Here is an 8,292-nt window from a genome sequence, read left to right on the forward strand (position 1 = left end):
AAGCTCTATGGAAGATTCTCAAGGAGGTGAGCTTAGTTATTAGAGGAATGTATATAGCTAAGCTTTAGCTTCTCCAGGAAGCTTCTCAAGGTAGCTTTCATTTAGTTAGTGACCTAGGCTATAAATAGAAGCATGTTTAACACTTGTCATAACTTTGATGAATGAGAAACTTATGAGACACACTTCAAAGTTTAACTTTTCTCCCTCTTTTTCTCCTTCAGTTTCATGCCCCCCCTCTCTCTCACATTCTTTTCCTCCATTGAAGCTTCCTCTCTAAGCTTCTTATCCAAGGCACTCTCTTGGTAGTGAAGCTTCTCCTTCCATGGCTTATTCTCTAGTAGATGGTGCTTCCTCTCACCTCTTCTCCTTTATCTTTCACCGCAAATCCATGGCTGAAAATCATCATTGAAGGACCTTAGTGAAGCTCAAAGATCCAACCTCCATAGAAGCTTCACAAGAAAGCTTCCATGAAGTGGTAATTAGAGCACAAGAGCTTCAAGTAGGTGCTTCTTAAACCTCCATTAATTTTCAGCTTTAATTTCTCCTCCATTTTTATTTCTTCATTTTTCTCCATGTATCTCCTCACATGTCTTGTGCTAAATGTTTTTAACATGATTCTCTAGAATTTCCACCGATTAAACTTGCTATAGAAGGTAGATTTGATTTTCTATGGTTCAAATTTATTGTTCTTGTTCTTGAACCATGAATTGTGTTAAGTTTAGGTTCCTTTGAGTTTTGTTTTGCTATTTTTTGTGGCTGAAACCTAAACCATAAAATTCATACAAAAACATTAAAGTAGAAGACAACCTTAAAATCTAGAGTGACTTGTTCACCTATTGTAGTTTTGTCATAGAAGTCATGTCAAGTCATGAAACTTGTCACATAAGATTCCTTATGTTGTGCTAAATTTTATTTTTCTTGTTTCTTTGTCTAACTCATTTGTTCATGAGTGTATGAAATTATTTTAGCCTATATTTGATTTGATTCAAATCTTGCATGTTAATTAGTCCTTAACATGTTCATGCAAAATTCTTAGAGAGTCTTTGATTGTGAACCTTTTCTTGAACTTTTAGATTTTCTTATGATTGTGTCTATTGTGAATTTGAGTTTTGGTGATTGAATTGCTGGCTGAAATTTTGATCCTAAGTGAATGTTGAACTCCTAAAACTGTGGTAAACAAGCCTAGTCAGTTCAACATACATAGGAGGGTTGAAATTAAGCCTAAGCCAATCAATATACCATGCTTAAAAAATTCAAAGTCTGAAATTGCCGGTGCTGGCAGCTTGAACATACGAACTTGTAAACATTACTGGGAATTGGTCACTACGAATTTTGAGCTGACAATTTTACTGAATTTTTTGGACATCTTGAAAAAAAATGTGAAAAAATAACCAAGTGATTTGGATAAAAGTAAAAAATAAGAAAAATCATACAATTTGGCAGAAAAATCAGTGTCCAGGAAAGATAAAAAAAAAAAAAGTGAAAAGGAAATGTGCTTGTTATTTTGGCTCAAAATTTGTTCTATAGCTAGTGCTTATTTTAGAACAATCTTAGTTTTGAAATTTCAATTGAAAAGTAGTGTGAAAAAAAGTGTCAAAACTAGAGGTTTCTTGAGTCTTTTTTTTAGTTTTTTACTATACTCTAGAGTCATTCTAGGTTTCTCTTTGAGTCCTAGCTTCCTTTTATGTACTTTTCATTGCTTTAATTGTTGAATAATCCTTGGAAATTTGTCTTGTTAAAACTCTATTGGTTTAGCTTTCATTTCATTTTTTGGTCTTTGGTTATTGCTTATCTCTTTGTTTCCTTGTTTGTGAGTTGCCATATAGGGAATTGGAAAGGAGGATTGGTGTCATCCCTTGAAGAATTTGACTCAAAAAGCAAGGGGCCAAACACCTTAAGAGCTATTGAACTAAGAAGCACACCAAATTGATTGAAACACCAAAAAGATAATAGCCACCAAAATTGAGGACTTTTTTGTAACTTTGTAATTGGCAATTTACTTACCTTCATTGCTATCAAATTTTTTAACAAAAAGGCTTTCATTGGAAGTGCGTTGGGAGCCTCCGATAGGTTACCAAAATTCCATTTGTGTGTAATAATTTTAGGCAATTTTCCCTTAGGATGGTGAGTGTTTTGTTGGGAACCTTAAATGTGGTCATCCAAACACTATTAGGATTCGCCTAGTTTACATTTCTTGCACTTTAATTTCTTGCTTACTTTCATAGCTTATTTTTTTTACTAGTCACACCTAGTTTATCTTGTTATTGCATAATAATTTCTTCTTGCTTATCACGCTTATCTTGAGTTCTTTTGGAACCCTAGCTTTTACCTTTTGCAAACCCCAAACAAGAAAGAACCACAACTTAGGAACTAACATGAGTCATCATTCATCTAGTGTTAATGGTGAGTGTACTAGTCATAAGGATCCTCTATCTAGAATCTTAGATGAGTTGAGTTCCCTCAAGTTATGGAAAGGAAAACTAGAAAGAAAAGAAAAAGGAAAAGAGAAGGTAGAAATAAATCAAGATGAGAGGGAACAAATAAGGAAAGAAGAAAGAAGGAAAATACTAAAAGAGTTAAGAAAAGAAAAACATGCCTTCTATAGTAGTCATGACTCATGCAAGAGCCTAAGTGAAGAACTTAGTGACTATTATGGAGGAAGAAATAGGTCACATCCTAGAGCTCACTCCCATAGGAGAGAAAAGGAAATAAAGCCTCAAGAGACTAGCATTAACCTCTCATACTTCCATGGGAAGGACAATGTAGAGGCTTATTTAGATTGGGAAATGAAGGTTAAGCAACTCTTTGCTTGCCATCATACAAGTGAGGAAAGGAAGGTTCCTTTGGCTACCCTTAGCTTCCAAGGGTATGCCCTCTATTGGTGGACTTCCCTAGTTAGGGAAAGAAGAATTCATGGGGATCCTCCAGTAGAGTATTGGAATGACTTGAAAAGTGCCCTTAGGAAGAGGCACATTCCCTCCTACTACAAAAGGGAGATTATGGACAAGCTCCAAAGGCTTAGACAAGGGAGTATGAGTGTTGAAGAGTATAGGCAACAAATGGAACTACTCCTTTTGAGAGCTGGACTTAAGAAGGAGGAAAAAACAAGTATTGCTAGGTGATGTGCCATTATTTTCTCCTATTTCTTAACCCTTTTTGCACCATTTTAATTACTGATTAGTCTTAATTGTCAAATTAATTAGGCAGTTTTATTATTTGGGCTCATTCAGCTAATTTGATGTTTTTAATCTAATTTCAGGAATTAATGAAGCATTGGGCTTGAATCCAGAATTGGGCTTGGACTTGAAGAGGGCAGACTATTTTATTCTACAAAATTTTATCTTATCTAGACTTTATCTTATCTAGATAGTATTTAGATTTGATCTCATCTAGATATTACTTCATCTAGATCTTATCTTATCTAGATTTGATTTTATTTTATTTATGGGCTTGGATTTAAAACAGATTTGTAAGCTTTGGGGCTAGAAAACTATATAACAGCACCAAGGTTCTAGTTTAGGCTCTCTCTCTCTTCTCTCTCTTCTCTCTCTCTTGTTTTCGTTTTTAGTTTTAGGCTTCTCTTCTTTTAGACACTTTTTCATTTTGCGATTCCAATTGTTACTTTTCGTTTTAGCAATAAAATTTCGTTCTCTATTGATTAATGGAAGGCTAAGTCTCCAGCGTTGTTTTCTCTTGAGGATCAAGCACAATTCTCTTTGAGGTTCTATTATTACTATTAAATTCTGATCAGTTTTTCCTCTTCACTAATTACTCTGTATTTGTTGCTATTAATTCATGCATGCTTAGTGCTTGATTAATTGTCTTTGCGCTTAATTTACGTTCATGCTTAATGATCGTTTATGATTAATTGGTGTATGTCTTGCTTAATCACATAATGAATGCCTTATGTTAAATTTCGCTTAGTAATTTAATTTAGGGTTGGATTAAGTGGTTGAACTGATAAAGGATAAACTCTCGTAACCTAGGATAAGAGACTTGCTTGTGAATCAAGGGGAAGCAACGTGTTTTAAATTCTGATATTTTCTAATTCACATCTATTCGTTGTTTAATTTACAAAAGCAAACAACCCCCCCTAATTCGTTACTATTTTCCTACTATCTGTTATGAACATTTGGTTTATCATTGCTCGTTGGGAAATGACCTAGGATCACTTCCTAGTTACTACATTTTAATGTTTATTTGATTCGGGTTCGGCCTCGATCACTAGGTTCCTTAGTGGACTTAATATGGAAGTGAGGGGCAAGGTTGAGCTCCTTCCATATAGGGACCTAAATGACCTAGTCCAAATTTACATAAGGGTAGAGCAACAATTTAAAAGGTCAAGGCATCTTAGGGGCTGCACCTTCTAAGCCCAAAGATGATAAGGGGAAGGCAATATAAAAGCAACCCCCTAAGGCTAGTATACAAGAGAAGACTAGCTCTATAAAGTGCTTTAAATGTCTTGGAAGAAGACAAATTGCTTCTCAATGCCCCACCAAGAAAACCATGATTATGAGGGGCCAAGGCGTTTATAGTAGGCAAGATGAGGCTACTACTTCACCTTCCTCTAGTGAAAGTGAAGAAGCGGAAGGGGAAGAATCAAGTGAAGAAATCTACTCCCAAGAAGAAGGAGACCTTTTAATGGTCAGAAGGCTTCTAGGAGGCCAATCTTGTGACTCTACCCAATCTCAAAGAGAGAATACTTTTCACACAAGGTGTAAAAAAATTTATAACACATTCTCTCTCATTGTAGATAGTGGTTCATGTTGCAATTGTTGCAACACAAGATTAGTCTCTAAGTTGAGCCTTGTTATCACTCCCTATCCAAAGCCTTACAAACTTCAACGGCTCAATGAGCAAGGAGAGATGATAATCATTCAACAAGTGAAAGTGCCCTTCTCCATTGGAACATATAAGGATGAAGCGACTTGTGATGTAGTTCCTATGGAGGTAGGACACCTTCTCTTAGGTAGGCCATGGCAATATGATAGGAAGATCACTATAATGGCCTAACTAATAAGATAAACCTCACCCGCCTTGGAACAAAGTTTGTGTTGCATCCTCAAACACCTTCACAGGTGGCCAAAGATCAACTAACTATGAAAGATAAGAGGGATGAGGAAGAAAAACTAGAAAAACAAAAGAAAAAAAAGGATAGTAAGGCTTTGTCTTCAAAGGCCAAGGGGAAGGAAAAAAAGGAAAAGAATTCCTCCAAGAAGATTGTTAAGAAGGAAAATCATTTTGCAACAAAAGTTGATATCAAAAGAGCACTCCTTAAATAATCCTTCTACCTTCTCCTATCAAGGGAAACCTACCTTAGCACTACCATAATTCCTACATTTGAGACCTTACCTCCAAAGGTCCAATAAATCTTACATGAATTTGGTGATATATTTCCCAAAGAGATACCCCTGGGCTACCTCCTCTCAGTGGAATAGAACACCAAATATACTTAGTCCCAGGAATAAGCCTTCCTAATAGGCCAGACTATAGGACTAACCCTCACGAGACTAAAGAGATAGAGTCTCAGGTTAAGGAATTGTTGGAGAAGGGATGGGTCCAAGAGAGCCTAAGCCCTTGATCTGTGTTAGAGTTGTTGGTGCCCAAAAAGAATGGTAAGTGGAGAATGTGTACAGATTGCAGGGCCATCAACAACATTACTGTAAAGTATAGGCACCCCATTCCTAGACTTGATGATTTGCTTGATAAGTTTCATGGTGCCAACATGTTTTCAAAAATTGATCTTAAAAGTGGTTATCACCAAATCAGGATGAAAGAGGGTGTTGAGTGGAAAATAGTGCTTTCAAGACCAAGTTTGGTTTGTATGATTGGCTAGTGATGCCTTTCGGGCTCACTAATACACCAAGCACCTTTATGAGGCTTATGCATCTTATCTTAAGGGATTTCATAGGTATATTTGTAGTTGTTTATTTTGATGATATTTTAGTGTATAGTAGGATCCTAGATGATCATTTAGGACATCTAAGACAAGTTCTTTCAGTTCTTAGGAAAAACACTCTCTATGCCAATATAAAGAAGTGTACCTTTTGTGTAGATAATATAGTTTTCTTAAGATTTGTAGTTGGTAGAAATGGGGTCCAAGTGGACCTTGAGAAAATCAAGGCCATCCAAGAATGGCTCACCCCAAAAAGTGTAGGAGATAACAGGAGCTTCCATGGGTTAGCAAGCTTCTACGAAAAGTTTGTTCCTAATTTTTCTACACTTGCCTCACCTCTCAATGAGCTGGTGAAGAAGAATGTGGCATTCACTTGGGGTGAAAGAAAAGAGCAAGTCTTTGCTTTCCTCAAAGAAAAGCTCATCAAGGCACCTGTTCTAGCTCTTCCTGACTTTTCTAAAACTTTTGAGCTAGAATGTGATGCCTCTGGAGTGGGTGTGGGAGCTGTATTGTTGCAGGTGGGCACCCTATTGCTTATTTTAGTGAAAAAAATTATGGTGCCACCCTCAACTACCCCACCTATGATAAAGAACTTTATGCCTTAATAAGAGCCCTCCAAACTTGGGAACATTATCTTGTTCCCAAGAAATTTGTCATTCATAGTGATCACGAATCACTTAAATACATTAGAGGGCAAAGCAAGTTAAATAAAAGGCATGCAAAATGGGTAAAGTACCTATAGCAATTTCCATATGTTATCAAATACAAAAAGGAAAAAACAAATGTGGTAGTTGATGCCCTCTCTAGGAGGCACACATTGTTTTGCTCCCTAGGAGCTCAAATTTTAGGATTTGATAACATTAGGGAATCGTATGCTTCAGATGAACATTTATCTCCCATTTATGAGAGTTGTGGGCAAAAGGCCCAAGATGGATTCTATTTGGCTGAGGGGTATTTGTTCAAAGAGAGAAAGCTTTGCATACCCCAAGGATCCATCAGGAAATTACTTGTGAAAGAGACCCATAAGCGTGGGCTTATGGGCCACTTAGGGATAGACAAGACCCTTGTCTTACTCAAAGAAAATTTCTGCTGGCCCCATATAAAGAAATATGTCTATAAGCATTGCACTAGGTGTATGGCTTGTTTACAAGCCAAGTCTAGGGTGATGCGTCATGGGCTATACACACCCTTACCCATCCTATCTGCACCCTGGGTAGACATTAGTATGGACTTTGTCCTTGAGCTTCCTAGAACCCAAAGAGGTGTAGACTTTATGTTTGTGGTGGTGGATAGGTTTAGCAAGATGGAACACTTTATACCATGCCACAAGGTAGATGATGCTTCTCACATCTCAAAACTCTTCTTCGGGAAAGTTGTGAGACTCCATGGTTTGCCTAGGGCCATTATGTCATATAGAGATGCTAAGTTCCTTAGCCACTTCTGGAAAACCTTATGGGTTAAGTTAGGAACTAAGCTTCTTTTCTCTATCACTTGCCATCCACGAACTGATGGGAAAACAGAGGTAGTGAATAGGTCTCTATCAACTCTTTTAAGAGCTCTTTTAAAAGGCAACCATGAGTCTTGGGATGAGTATCTTCCTCATGTAGAATTTTCCTACAACATAGGGGTTCATAGAACCACCAAGCAATCGCCTTTTAAGATTGTCTATGGGTTCAATCCTCTAACACCCTTAGACCAAATTCCCCTTCCACTTGAAACTTCTTTTATATGTAGAAGCAAGCTTCATTGCTTCATGATGATGAATCAAGATTGATTCAAGGTTTTTTTATGATAACAAAGATGATGAAAAAAATTCCCAGAGAATGATTTCAAGATTGAGTCAATAACAATTCAAGAATCAAGAGAAATATTCAAGAGAAAGTTTCATCAAGAAGATTCAAGATTCAAGATTAATCAAGATCAAGATTCAAGACTCAAAGATTCAAGAATCAAGAGAAGACTTAATCAAGATAAGTATTAAAAAGTTTTTCAAAACATTGAGTAGCACAAGAAGTTTTCACAAAATCATTACCAAAGAGTTTTACTCTCTGGTAATCGATTACCAGATTATAGTAATCGATTACCAGTGGTTTTAAAATGTTAAGATTTTCAAAATTGAAAATGAAGAGTCACATCTGTTGATGCGTAATCGGTTACACCTTTATGGTAATTGATTACTAGTGACTGTTTTAGAAAAATTCATTTTCAAAAGTCATATTTCTTCAAGTGACTTGTTTTTGAAGATTCTTTCAAAAGTCATATCTTTTTAAGTGATTAGTTTTAAAGGAATTGCCAAGAGTTACAAGTTTTGACTTGAGTCATGAAGAAACTATAAATATGTGACCTTGGCATGAAACAATCTTTCATCTCAATCATCTTTCAATTTTGATCCATCA

Source organism: Glycine soja, chromosome 4 (assembly GCF_004193775.1).
Source record: "Glycine soja cultivar W05 chromosome 4, ASM419377v2, whole genome shotgun sequence".
Taxonomy (NCBI): Eukaryota; Viridiplantae; Streptophyta; class Magnoliopsida; order Fabales; family Fabaceae; genus Glycine; species Glycine soja.